The following is a 13,733-nucleotide window of genomic DNA, read 5'->3' as shown; positions in this document are numbered from 1 at the left end:
CCCCTTTCATCTGGCCTCAGGGGGACTTGGGCTGGTTCCTGGGCCCTGATTCCTGGACACAGGGAACCAGTCTCCACTCCAACTGAGCGGGGGTGGGGGTAGGGGGGAGTGGGGCAGGTTGGGGTGTTGTTTAGAGTTCCCACAGCTCCCTGTGAGGCCCTCCCCAATGCCAGCGGGACCCACCAGATGGGCTGTCCTGAGTGGCCAGCGGATCCTGAGCCCCTGGCTGTTCCTTTTGTCTCCACATCTGGAAGGGAGTCAGCCTCCTCCCGGTCCCTGCTTCCGGCCATGCCTAGGCAGATCCATTCCTCCTTGCAGCACCGGAAAGCAGGAGGCAGAACCTTGAGCTCCATTTTTCAGGGGAAGAAGAAGAGAGGGAGGGGCAGGGAGCGGGGTGTGAGGATCACCCCATCAGTCCGGGCGCTGGGAGGGCGGCTGGCTCTCCGCGCGGGAAGCCTGCGCACCAGCCCGTCTGGCAGGCCTGAGGGTTTCCAGATGTGGCCTGCGCGTGACTCAGGGAGCGGCTGCGCAGCAGTAGGCTGTCCCCGAGGACCCTCAGTGCGGCAAGGATGGAGCCCCGCCGCCTGTCCTGCGCGTCCGGTCCGCTCTCCTCGCTGGGATTCGCCACCAGCGCAGCCTCTGAGGGCTCAGGGCCACGCGTCCCTCCCACGTGGTCCCTGCCTCCCTGCGCCGGTGCAGGAGTCCTCTCTCGGGGTGGGGGTGATAGGGGAGGGGACTCTTAGGGCCCAGGGCGATGCAGCTGTCTTTCCTGGGGCTGGGGCAGCAAGCAAGCAAGGCGGTGGACTAAATGCGCTGTCTCCGTGAGTCTCCTGCGCCAGGAAGCGGTTGACTGCCTGCACCGCACCCCCACCCCGTCCCCTCCCTCCCGCATTTCCTCCCCCTCCCCCCCGCATCTCCTCCCCTCCCCCCCTGCCTTCTGGGACCCCCCCTCCCCACCGCCACCGCCCTCTGGCTCACAGCCCTTCGGAGCACCGCCTGGCTCCAGGGTCTTCCAGTCCACCTCCACAGTGCGCACAGGGCCTCTCCAACCTGGGGCAGGAATTTAGGGGCCCAGGGCCTCCCGCACTTCAGCCAGAGGGCTGTGTCCTACGTGTTCTATGGCTGGTGACTACACACAATATGTCAGCTGAGGAGGGGTTCTGTGTAAAATTGAGTGCATTTGATGGCGGCCCCCACAGCTGCTCCTCTCACCCTCTGATCCCGTCCCACCTCCTCAGTCACAGCAGAGGTCCAGCTGTCCAGCCTTCGGAACCCAGGAGTCTCCCTGCTGGTCCTGAGACCAGGATGGCTTGCTTGGCCACCACCTCTGCCTGTCACCTGCTTGGTCCCCCTTAGCTCCCTACCCACCGCCACAGCAGAGGTGATGTCCCCTTCTCACTGGCCACTCCTGCCCTGGGCCTTCCAGTTTGCAAGCCTGGGGTTGCCTGATGTGAAGGCTGACCAGAGGGACCCTCCGCAGCCCTCTAAGCTGGACCTCGAGCTGTGTCCTCCCTAGTCCCTGTGCCCGCCTGAGGGGCTGGGCTGTGGGGTTGTGTGGTGACAGGGGCTGGACCGCCACGGGACCAGTGCAACCCTGGGAACAGATGCTGCTGGCTGTCCAGGGCGAGGCCGCTGTTTCTGACCCAGGGACCCTGCCCTGTTTCATGGAGCGAGGGGGCAGAGAGCTCTGTGCTGCCAGCTGTGTTCTGGGAGCCTGCAGATGTGGTGACCCTGGAACTCGCTTTTCTGTCCACCCTGAGAGCACTGCCCCTTCGTCCTGAGCCGGGGGCTGGACCTCATACCCTCTTTTGCAGGTCACCCTCTGAGCAGATGTTGTCAGGGTAACCTTGAGGGAGATGAGGCCCCTGCTGAGTCACCAGTCCTGAGAGCCTGGGTTACGTGTGAGCACATTCTTCCCAGAAGAGGGGAAGGGGTCTATCCCCAACCTCCTGATTCTGGGATGATTTGGGTCCTTCACCATCACCCATTTTTTCAAAACTAATGCAGCCATTCATGCAACCTATTAAAAGCTGCAGTGGGCTGGGCAAAATTAACCTTTCCTCCACGAGGACAGGGAGTCTGCAAGTATGAATCTTGAATTAAACATTTTTTTCTGGTTGAAAAACTTGCATACCTAAAAATAAGACTAGAACACTGTGAATAACAGATCTATAGGAAGAGTGAAAAATAAATTCCTTCCCCACTGGGAGGAAGCAATAGATGATTGTGCAAAGAACAGATTTGATGAAATGTTCTTGTGAATCTTGAATTAAACGTTTTTCTGGTTGAAAAAAACCGACATACTGAAAAATAAGAGTAGAACACTATGAATAACAAATCTATAGGAGGAGTGAAAAAATAAATAAATTCCCACCCCACTGGGAGGAAGCAATAGATGATTGTGCGAAGAACAGATTTGATGAAATGTTTTTGGAACAGACAGTTAAACTTTGTAATAAACTGTGGAATCCCAGGGTTCAGCTTTCTCCCCAGACAAACAGCACAGAACACATTGGGCCCAAGTCAAGGGGGTGGAGCTGGCTCCTCTGCCTCTCTCCTTGCTCTGCTGTGCGCCTCTAACTTTCTGCAGCATTTGTCTGTACTTCCTCTGCATTTTGACTCACAGATGTCTGGTTGTGCAAGACTCTTTCCCATTTTTGGGAAAGGGAGTTGCTCAAGGAGGCTCAGAAAGGCGCTTCCTTGGGCTGCTGGCCAGCATGGCTGGGATGGAGGCACCGAGCGCCCCGGCTCCTGGTCTTGGGGCCGAGGCAGTGAGGAAGGACTCGCTGGTTTGAGAATGTCTCTGAGGACATCTCCTTGGAGCAGGAAGCCCTTCTGGAAGCCCTGGAGGATTCCTTGCCATATGTAGGTCATGCATGCCTGTTCAGGCAGAGCCTGGTGACCAGGACCTGATTGCCCTCCCTGATCTGGACTGAGCTTAAAGCTGAGCCATGTGCAGAAGGTGGACAAGGGGGCCAGTTACAAGGGAGAATAGGGAGTGGATGGTGGGTGGATGGCAAGTCTCTGCTGTCGCAATAGCTGTCCAACCATTCTTGCTACGGAGAGACCCTTGGGCAAGTTGTACAGTCATAAGTGAATCCCAAGGGGTCCATAGTAATAGTCACTGGACAGCAGTTTTTCTCAGTGGGGCTTATCGCCCAATGGGGGGCACTGAGAAACATAGGAGGAGCTTTTAAGAATCAAACGCATTGAGATAGAGTATGTATTGCATGTATAGGCATGTATACAATAGGATGCACCCATTTTAAGTGTACAGTCTGATGCATTTTGACAATTTTATGTAACTTTTATATAACTGTAACACAGTCAATGGAGAAGGCAATGGCACCCCGCTCCAGTACTCTTGTCTGGAAAATCCCATGGGCGGAGGAGCCTGGTAGGCTGCAGTCCATGGCGTCGCAAAGAATTGGACATGACTGAGCGACTTCACTTTCACTTTTCACTTTCATACATTGGAGAAGGAAATGGCAACCCACTCCAGTGTTCTTGCCTGGAGAATCCCAGGGACGGGGGAGCCTGGTGGGCTGCCGTCTGTGGGATTGCACAGAGTCGGACACGACTGAAGCGACTTAGCAGCAGCAGCAGCAACAACACAGTCAAGACGGAGGACATGCCCATGAAGTCCCTCATATCCTTTTGCAATAAAGCATGCCCACCTCATATAATCACTGACTTTTTGTAATTGAATTAGTTTTCCATGTTAATTCTATATTAATGGATAAGACAATATGTGCTCATTCAGCTTCTGTGTATGCATTCAAACTTAACTGCTGAGTATTTCATAGCATTTCATAGGATATATCACAGCTTATTCATTTACCTGTTCATAGGTATTTCTATCTTGTCAACCAGTTGTTTCCACTTGGGGCTGTTATAAATCAATCTGCTCAAGCCTTTGCCAGGATGCATCTTTGCATTTCTCCTGGGTAAATATGCAGAATGGAGTGGCCAGGTCAAGTGGTAAGTGCTTGACTGTCTAAAACTGCCAGTTTCCCAAGGTGACTGCACTGTTTACATTCCCACCAGTGACAAGAGTTCCAGTTCCTTCGCATCCTCACATCCACTCTGTCAGTCTTGATCATTTTAACTGTTATTGTGGATGTGATGTGCCATCTAAATGCAGTTTAGATTTGCATCTCCCTATGATTGATGAAGTTGAGTACAGTTTCACAGGCTCACAGGCCAGTTGTATATCTTCTCTTGTGAAGTGCTTGTTCTAATAATTTCAGTTCAGTTCAGTTCAGTCGCTCAGTCGTGTCCGACTCTTTGCAACCCCATGAGTCACAGCACGCCAGGCCTCCCTGTCCATCACCAACTCCCGGAGTTCACTCAACTCATATCCATCGAGTCGGTGATGCCATCCAGCCATCTCATTCTCTGTCGTCCCCTTCTCCTCCTGCCCCCAATCCGTCCCAGCATCAGAGTCTTTTCCAGTGAGTCAACTCTTCCCATGAGGTGGCCAAAGTATTGCAGTTTCAGATTTAGCATCAGTCCTTCCAATGAACACCCAGGATTGATCTCCTCTAGAATGGACTGGTTGGATCTCCTTGCAGTCCAAGGGACTCTCAAGAGTCTTCTCCAACACCACAGTTCAAAAGCATCAATTCTTCGGTGATCAGCTTTCTTCCCAGTCCAACTCTCACATCCATACATGACCACTGGAAAAACCATAGCCTTGACTAGACGGACCTTTGTTGGCAAAGTAATGTCTGCTTTTTAATATGCTACCTAGATTGGTCATAACTTTCCTTCCAAGGAGTAAGCGTCTTTTAATTTCCTGGCTGCAACTCTACCTCCCTTTAAAAAACCCTTTTTATTTAGAAATAGTTTTAGATTCACAGAAAAGTTGCAGATACAGTAGAGATTTACCTAGTTTTGTTGTTCAGTCACTAAGTCGTGACCAACTCTTTGTGACCCCATACATTGCAGCACACCAGACTTCCCTGTCCTTCATTTTCTCCAGGAGTTTGAGCCAGTAATGCCATCTAACCGTCTTATCTCCTGTCACACCTTTCTCTTTCTGCCCTCAATCTTTCCCAGCATTAGAATCTTTTCCAGTGAGTCGGCTCTTCACATCAGGTGGCCAAAGTATTGGAGCTTTGGCATCAGGACTTCCAATGAATATTCAGAGTTTATTTCCTTTAGGATTGATCTCCTTGCTGTCCGAGGGATTCTTAAGAGTCTTCTCCAACACCACAATTCAAAAGCATCAATTCTTATCCTACACAACATTATCAAATCAAAGCATATCAAAACCAGAAAACTAACATTGGTACCAAACTGTTAATTAGACAATTTGTTTGAATTTCACCAATTTCCTCTCTTTGTCAGTATTGAGTTCATGGATTTTAGATTTGTGTGACCATGACTGCAATCAGGGTGTAGAGTTTTTCCATCATCCCAAAGTATCTCCATCATACTATCCCATTACAGTCACACTCTCTCAAATCTTGGCTGCTGGCAAACACAGTTTTGGTCTTTATATAACTTTGGTATCTAAAAATATATGAAAGGCCTTCCCTGGTAGCTCAGTTGGTAAAAAAAAAATTGCCTGCAATGCAGGAGACCCCGGTTCGATTTCTGGAGTGGGAAATTCCGCTGGAGAAGGGATAGACAACCCACTCCAGTATTCTTGGACTTCCCTGGTATCTCAGCTGGTAAAGAATTAGCCTGCAAAGTGGGAGACCTGGGTTCAATCCCTGAATTGGGAAGATTCCCTGGAAAAGGGAATGGCTACCCACTCCAGTACTCTTGCCTGGAAAATTCCATAGACAGAGGAGACTTGTAAGCTACAGCCCACGGGGTTGTAAAGAGTTGACATGACTGAGTGACTTTCACACACACATATAAATGGAAGAAGTGGAATGAAGTAAAGTCGCTCAGTCGTGTCTGACTCTTTGCGACCCCATGGACTGTAGCTTACAAAGCTCCTCTGTCTATGGAATTTTCCAGGCAAGAGTACTGGAGTGGGTTGCCATTTCCTTCTCCAGGGGATCTTCCTGACCCAGGGATCGAATCTGGGTCTCCCACATTGCAGGCAGACACTTTACCATCTGAGCCCCCAGGGAAGCCTCATATAAATGGAACTACACAGTAATTTTTTGAGGTTGAATTTTCTCCATAATACATTTGTGATCCATCCAAGTTGTTGCGTGTATCAGTGGTTTCTTCCTTTTTATTCTTGAACATTATTCTCTTTTATGGATGTACCACAGTTTATCCATTCACCTGTTGAAGGACATTTGCATTCCTGGAATAAACTCCACTTGGTCATAATTTATTATTCTTTGATATATTGTTGTATTTTATTTGCTAACAGTGTGTTGCTAATTTTTGCATCTTTGTTTATGGAAAATACTGCTGTGTGGTTTTCTTTTTGTGTGTGTGCTTTCATTATTTAGTTTGACATTAGGGTAACACTCAAGACATTAGGGTAACCTCATGAAATGTTTTGAAGTCTTCTCTTCTATTTTCAGGAAGAGATTAGGTAAAATTGATGTTATTTCTCCTTTAACTGTTTGGTAGAATATACCAGCGAAACCGTCTGGCCCCAGATATTTCTTTTTGAAATGGTTTTAACTACAAATTAAATTTCTTTAAGAGTTATACAGCTATTTAGATCATCTGTTTCATCTTGGGTAAGTAGGCTATAGTTTTTGAGAAACGGATTCCTTTCATCTAAGTTATTTATTTTATGTGTACAGAGTTGTTTGTAGTAGTTGCCAAGTTTCTTTTTAACATCTACAAGATCTGTAATTTGATATCTATTCTTTCATTTATGATATTGGTAATTTATATCTGCTCTTTTTTTGTCAGTTTTAACAACATTTTATTGATCTCAACTGTCTCAAAGAACCAGTTTTTGCAGAAATAGATACACAGGTGTAGAGAACAAATGTATGGACACTAAGGTGGGGATGGAGGGGTAGGATGAGTTGGGAAATTGGGACTGACATATATAAACTACTGTGTATAAAATGGAGAACTACTGAGCACCTATTGTAAAACACAAGGAAGTCTACTCAGTGTTCTGTGGTGACCTAAATGGGAAGGAAATCCAAAAAAGAGGCGAGATGTGTGTAAGTATAGCTGATTCACTTTGCTGTACAGCAGACACTAACACAACATTGTAAAGCAACTATCCGTTCCGTTCCGTTCAGTCGCTCAGTCGTGTCCGACTCTTTGCAACCCCGTGGACTGTAGCCTACCAGGCTTCTCCATCCATGGGATTTTTCAGGCAAGAATACTGGAGTGGGTTACCATTTCCTTCTCCAGGGGATCTTCCCGACCCAGGGATCGAACCCGGGTCTCCCGCATTGGAGGCAGATGCTTTAACCTCTGAGCCACCAGGGAAGCACTCTAATAAATTAATTTTAAAAAGAACCAGTTTTTATTTCCATTGATTTTTTTCCCATTGTGCCTTGCTTTAAATTTCATTGATTCTTTCTCTTATCTCTTTCTTTCTACATGATTTGAACTTAGTTTGTTCTTTTAAAACAGTTTCTTGGGGTGAAATTTTGGACTATTGCTTTGAGATCTTTCTTCTTTGCTAATATGTATGTTCAGTGTCATAAATTTCCTTCCAAGTGCTGCTTTAGCTGCACACCATCGATTATCATATATTTTCTTTCAATTAAATATAATATTTAATTTCCCTTGAGACTTTCCCTTTGTCCATAGATTATTTAGAAGTGTGTTATTTAATTTTTAATAATTTGGAGATATTTCTTATCTTTCTGTTACTGATGTCTAATTTGATTCCTTTTTAGTTGAGAACATGCTTTGTATAATTCAATTATCTTAACTTTGTAAAAGATTTTAATGACTCTGGGTATCATTTATCTTGGTAAATATTTCATATGCACTTGAAAAATATTTGTGTTTTGCTCTAATTGCATGAAATATTTAATAAAAACAGTTAGATCCCACTGGTTGACAGAGATATTCAGTTTTTTATCCTTATTGAGTTTCTACCCTATTTATTTTCAGAGAGAAGTGTTGAAATCTACAACTATAATTCTGCATTTGTCTGTTTCTCCTACTGTCTTCATGAACTTTGCTTTATGTATTTTGAAGCTGTTGTTAGGGTTATATACTTTTAGCATTATTGCATCTTCTTGGTGAATTGACACTTTTATTATCAACTTCCCTTTTTATCTACGATATTTTTTCTGAAGTTAATTTATGAATTTTTTTCTCTGAAGTCTACTTTGTTTGTTATCAGTATAGGCGCCCCATATTAAAATTTCTGTTTGTGTGGTTTGTCTTTTTCCTTCCCTTAAACACTAACCTACAAATATTATATTTGAAATGAGTTTCTTGTAATAGTATATAGGTGGGTGATTTAAAAAAATTCACCCCCGAAATCCCTAGCTCTTAATTGAGATCATTTACATTTAATGTAATCCTTGACCTGTTTGGCTTCAGTCCCACCACTTTAATATTTACTTCTTTTACCCCTTTATAAATTTTTTCTGTTTGCCTGTTATTGACTTCATTTTGGTCCTTTGAACATTCTTTAGTATTCTATTTTATCTCGTGCGTTGTTGATTATATATCTTTGTATATTTTGGGCATTTCCTGGCAATTACAACATGCACACCTAAACTTTCTTGGTCTACTTAGAATAAATAGTTTACCGTTTCAAATATTTTGTAGAAATCCTACCACCGTGCGGGTTCCTGTACACTCCATCCTTTTATGTTGCGGTTGCCTTCTGTAATACATCAGCATAGGCTGAAAATTCCATGAGGTGATATTAACCTGTAACCATCAAACATATTTCAAAGAACTCAAGTAGATAGGAAGAGTCTATTACATTTCCCAGATATTTACCACCTTTGTTGTTGTTCTTCCTGCCTAGGTTTTCCCTATGTCTGAATAACCTACCTTTTTAGTTATTCTTTCAGTATATATTTGCTGGTAGGGAATTATTTTAGTTTTCCTTTGTCTAAGAATGTCCTTATTTCAACTTCATTCCTGAAGGTTAGTTTTACTCCTCTCCTCTTGGGACATGAAGGGTACATTTTGGGGCAAGACTCAGCCCTGATGGAGTTCCCTCAGCCACAGGTGGCCTTTCTGGCCACACTCTTTGGGCAGCTGTCTGTGGGCCACACTGCTGGGCTGCCCGACGGGCGGGGAGCACTAAGCCAGGTCCCTATCACCCTGCGAGGTGTCTGAACTGACCCTGGTCACACCTTTCTCTGCTGTGTGCACTATTGTCCTGAGCTGTGAAAAAGTGAAAGTGTTAGTTGCTCAGTCATGTGGGACTCTTTGTGACCCCATGGACTCTAGCCCGCCAGGCTCCTCTGTCCATGGGATTCTCCAGGCAAGAATACTGGAGTGGGTTGCCATTCCCTTCTCCAGGGGATCTTCCCAACCCAGGGAATGGACTGGGTCTTCCCCATTGCAGGTAGATTTTTTACCATCTGAGCCACCAGGGAAACCCTTCTCAGTTGTACGCTAACTCTATTTTCTTTTAACAAAATGTCTTTGATCCATACATCACATCCTGGGCAAGGTATCTTTGCAGACATGCTAAGTCAGGCCTCCTCGGCCTTGAGTCCCAGCTCCTCCCAACTGGCTAGAGTTTGGGTCCACTTCCAGCTCACCTGACAGGGGATGGGGAGGATGCTCACCTGGAAGCTGTTGAAGGAGGGAATGTGTAACAAAGAAAGACGTCTTTGCGGAGAAAATAATTATTGTACATTGACAGTGGGAGTTAACTTCTTGATTCAAGGTCATCTTCCAGCTGGTGATTTTCTGGATGTCGTAGGTGTTCTGTTTGTGGGGACTTGGGTCGCCTCTCTGGATCCTTTGGAGAACCCCCAAAACCTGTTTTGGGGGGCAGGGCAGGTACAGTCCCTGCACTCTCCTGACCCAGAAGAAGCAGGTGTCTGGGATTTGTTTAGCTGGCAGGAAGACCCTGTCCATCTCCCGTGGACCGAAGGCCCCTCTGCCCGGAGGCAGGGCTGCTGTCTGGGTTCAGGGTCCCGGTGCTGGCAGTGGGCTCTCCTCAGCTCTCCCCCTGTGGATGGGCCCAGCCTGTCTCGGAGTGACCCCTCATGGGCCTTCCCGTGCTTCTGTCAGGGCCTCCCCTCAGGGTTTGTGGCCCTCTCTGGACCGTGGGCTGCAGGGCCCGAGGTGCTCCTGGGCCTCTCTCTGTACCCCGCACAACCCCTCCTCTCTGGCTTCTTGCCCCATTTTCTGCTCTTCATCCGAGTGACGCTCCTGTTTCCTCCTCCCTCTCCATCGGCCGCCACAGTCCTCTCTATGACCAGCCTCCTTTCCTCCCGGGCAAACCACCGAAATCCTCAGAAAACCTCAGTCCCAGAGCTGAAACTTGGCTTCATTCCTTCGAGAAGCCACAGGCCAAGCGTGGGAGGACTGCCTGGGGCTGTTAGAGGCGAGATGGGAGCCATCTGGGGCCGTGTCCAGGCCAAAAGCCTGTCTCCACCAAACCGCAGCTTTTCGCAGGAGTTGAAAGCTCATAGGATGGTACCCGGGGTGGAGTGTGGTCTGGAAAACCAGAGGAGTGGGTGCCAGAACCTGGTTATCTGAGCTCCTTCCTTTTAGGGCCCTGGGCTTCCCTGCGTGAGTACAGAGACCAGAAGTGCTGCAGAGCCAAGGGAAGCGCCCCTCTGCCCTGCATCGGCTGATGGAGGGGACTCTGCAGCTCGAAGAGGGAGGGCTAGTGGGGCTCTGGTGCTGGGACCCCCAGTTCAGCCTGTTGGTGCCAGCAGTTGCAAGTGGAGGGCTTCCTAGGAGCTACCCCCCAAGCACTTCCACTAGCTGCCCACGGTCCTCAGAACAAAACTCCAGCAGGCCCACCTCTCCATCCCCTGGGTTCCCTTTGGGCATCGTCCTCCACCCCTCCTTCAGTTCAGTTCAGTTCAGTTCAGTCGCTCAGTCGTGTCCGACTCTCCGCGACCCCATGAATCACAGCACGCCAGGCCTCCCTGTCCATCACCAACTCCCGGAGTTCACTCAAACTCATGTCCACAGAGTCGGTGATGCCATCCAGCCATCTCATTCTCGGTCGTCCCCTTCTCCTCCCACCCCCAACCTTTCCCAGCATCAGAGTCTTTTCCAGTGAGTCAACTCGTCGCATGAGGTGGCCAAAGTATTGCAGTTTCAGCTTTAGCATCAGTTCTTCCAATGAACACCCAGGATTGATCTCCCTTAGAATGGACTGGTTGGATCTCCTTGCAGTACAAGGGACTCGCAAGAGTCTTCTCCAACACCACAGTTCAAAATCATCAATTCTTCGGTGATCAGCTTTCTTCCCAGTCCAACTCTCACATCCATACATGACCACGGGAAAAACCATAGCCTTGACTAGACGGACCTTTGTTGGCAAAGTAATGTCTCTGCTTTTTAATATATTATCAAGGTTGGTCATAACTTTCCTTCCAAGGAGTAAGCGTCTTTTAATTTCATGGCTCCTCCACCCCTCCTACCCCGGCTCAAAGCCTCGGTCTAGGGAGACTGCACCTGGTGAGTCCCTCTAGCACGCGGTCTTGCTGTCTATCCCCGTGTGGTCTGGACCTTGCCTTTCCCTCTAGCACGTCCACTCCACAGGTCCTCCTGCCTCTGTGTGCACCTCTTCCTTCCACCAAGAGCCTTTCTCAAACCCACCTCTGCCACCTTGGAGCCCGGCCTCACCCAGCCCAGGGCAGAGCCATTGCCAGGCCACCTGCACCTTGCTATGGCGGCAAAGTCCCCCCAGGCCTCCTGTTCTGCCCCCGTCATGGCTGGCATCCCCACACTGCTGGGGTCCCCACTGTTTACAAACATGGGCCGTGTGGTTGGTGCCTCAGGCCGGGCCCTCACCTGGCAAGGCCACACCCATCTGAGCGCTAGGGCCCTCACTGCTCCTCACATGGAACGTTTCCTTGTGCTGAGAGGCTTTCTGTGATGTTGGATGTTTACGTTGCCCCCAGAGTTTGAGTAAATGTTTACATTTCAGACTAATTCATTGGTAAATATTCCGAAGGAGAGTTACTGGCTTCCAGAGGAGTGGAATTTTGTAGATGTTTATGCCTATCTTTAGATTGAGATCTAATTTCCAACAGGAAAAAGAGCACATTTGTAGCATACACATCTCCATGAATATCCTGTTATCGCTCACACACCACCCCCCAGCTGAACCCCAGCTAATGCATCTCTTCTCAACACTGTAACCCCACCTCCGAGTGACCACTGTCTGATTTCCATCATATACATTCATTTTGCCCAGAACTTTGCATGAGCTCTGGTGTCTGGCGTCCATCCCTCAGCACAGCATTTTGACTTTCACCCATTCTGTGTGAGAACCAGCCATTTGTGCCTCGGTACTGCTCAGCGTGCCCTGCTGTGTGTCTGCACCTGTTTATCTGCCCATCTTAATTTAGGGAGACCTATTTAAGACCTCTGACCTCCCACAAAAATAGACTTGTGTTCTTTTAAATTTTTGGTATTCTATGATCACCACAACAAGAATCTAATGTGGGGGTGGTGAATTAACCAACAACTGTGTATTTGTCTGTTTCTCCTTTCAGTGCTTTGCTTTATGTATTTTGCAGCTCTGCTGTTTGATATGTAAACACTTAGGATTGTGATGTTTTCTTGAGAGATGTACATTTCATCACAGTGTTCCTTTCTGTTGGTTATTTTCTTTGGTCTGAAGTCTACTTTATCTGATATTCATGTTGTCACTCTTTCTTTTGATTAATATTTGCATGATATATCTTAATCCATTCTTTTACTTTCAACCTGCCTATATAATCATATTTGTGGTTAATTTCTGTGGACAGTATATGGAATAAGTAAAATTTCTCTATTTGCAATTGGTAGGATTTTGTTTATGGATTCTGAAGAAACACAAGAAACTGTTAGAATTAATAAATGAGTTTAGCAAGGTGACAAGATACAAAATTAATATAAAAATCAACTGCATTTCTATACATTAGCAATGAATAATTTGAAATGAAGTTAAGAAAACAATTTCACTTACAATAGCATCAAAAAGAATGAAATACTTGTAAGTAAATTTAACAAAAAAAGTGAACGGCTAATATATCAAAATTTACAAAACATTGGTGAAAGAAATTAAAGACTAGGCAAGTAAATGGAAAGACCCCATGTACATGGACTGAAAGACATATATTGTTAAGAGGTTAACACTTCTGAGTAATTACATATTCATCAAAGTCCATATTAAAATCCTATCTGGCATTTTTTTTTAATGGAAATTGATGGGATGATCTTAAAGTTCATAGGGAAATTCGAATCATATATGTGATAAGGAACTCATATCCAGAGTATATAAAAAACTCTTAAAACACAATAATGAAAAGACAAATAGCCCAACTAAAAAGTGGACTTAAGAATTTGAATAGACATTTCTTCAAAGAAGACATACAAACGGCTAATAGTACAGGAAAAAATCAATATTATTAGTCATTAGGGAAATCTAAATCAAAACCTCTCAGAGATGCCATTTCACATCAAATCACTACAGATGGTGATTACAGCCATGAAATTAAAAGATGCTTACTCCTTGGAAGGAAACTTATGAGCAACCTAGATAGCATATTAAAAAACAGAGAGATTACTTTGCCAACAAAGGTCCGTCTAGTCAAGGCTATGGTTTTTCCAGTAGTCATGTATGGGTGTGAGAGTTGGACTGTGGAGAAAGCTGAGTGCTGAAGAATTGATGCTTTTGAACTGTG

The 13,733-nt window shown here is 46.4% G+C and overlaps 1 long non-coding RNA gene across 1 annotated transcript; it reads right to left on the bottom strand.

Annotated features, from left to right (window-relative positions):
• Nucleotides 1-3,004: 3,004 nt before the first annotated feature.
• Nucleotides 3,005-10,237, bottom strand: LOC129548847 (uncharacterized). The gene is made up of 3 exons (XR_008684410.2): nucleotides 9,660-10,237; nucleotides 8,661-8,784; nucleotides 3,005-5,242 (listed from the first exon to the last, which is right to left on the bottom strand). It is a non-coding gene; the product is annotated as an uncharacterized LOC129548847 (long non-coding RNA).
• Nucleotides 10,238-13,733: the final 3,496 nt, after the last annotated feature.

Source organism: Moschus berezovskii, chromosome 1 (genome assembly GCF_049115385.1).
Source record: "Moschus berezovskii isolate FMDL1 chromosome 1, NW_MosBer_1.0, whole genome shotgun sequence".
Lineage (NCBI taxonomy): Eukaryota > Metazoa > Chordata > Mammalia > Artiodactyla > Moschidae > Moschus > Moschus berezovskii.
The sequence above is the reverse complement of the archived record's forward strand: the minus strand, read 5'-3'. Positions and strand labels throughout refer to the sequence as shown.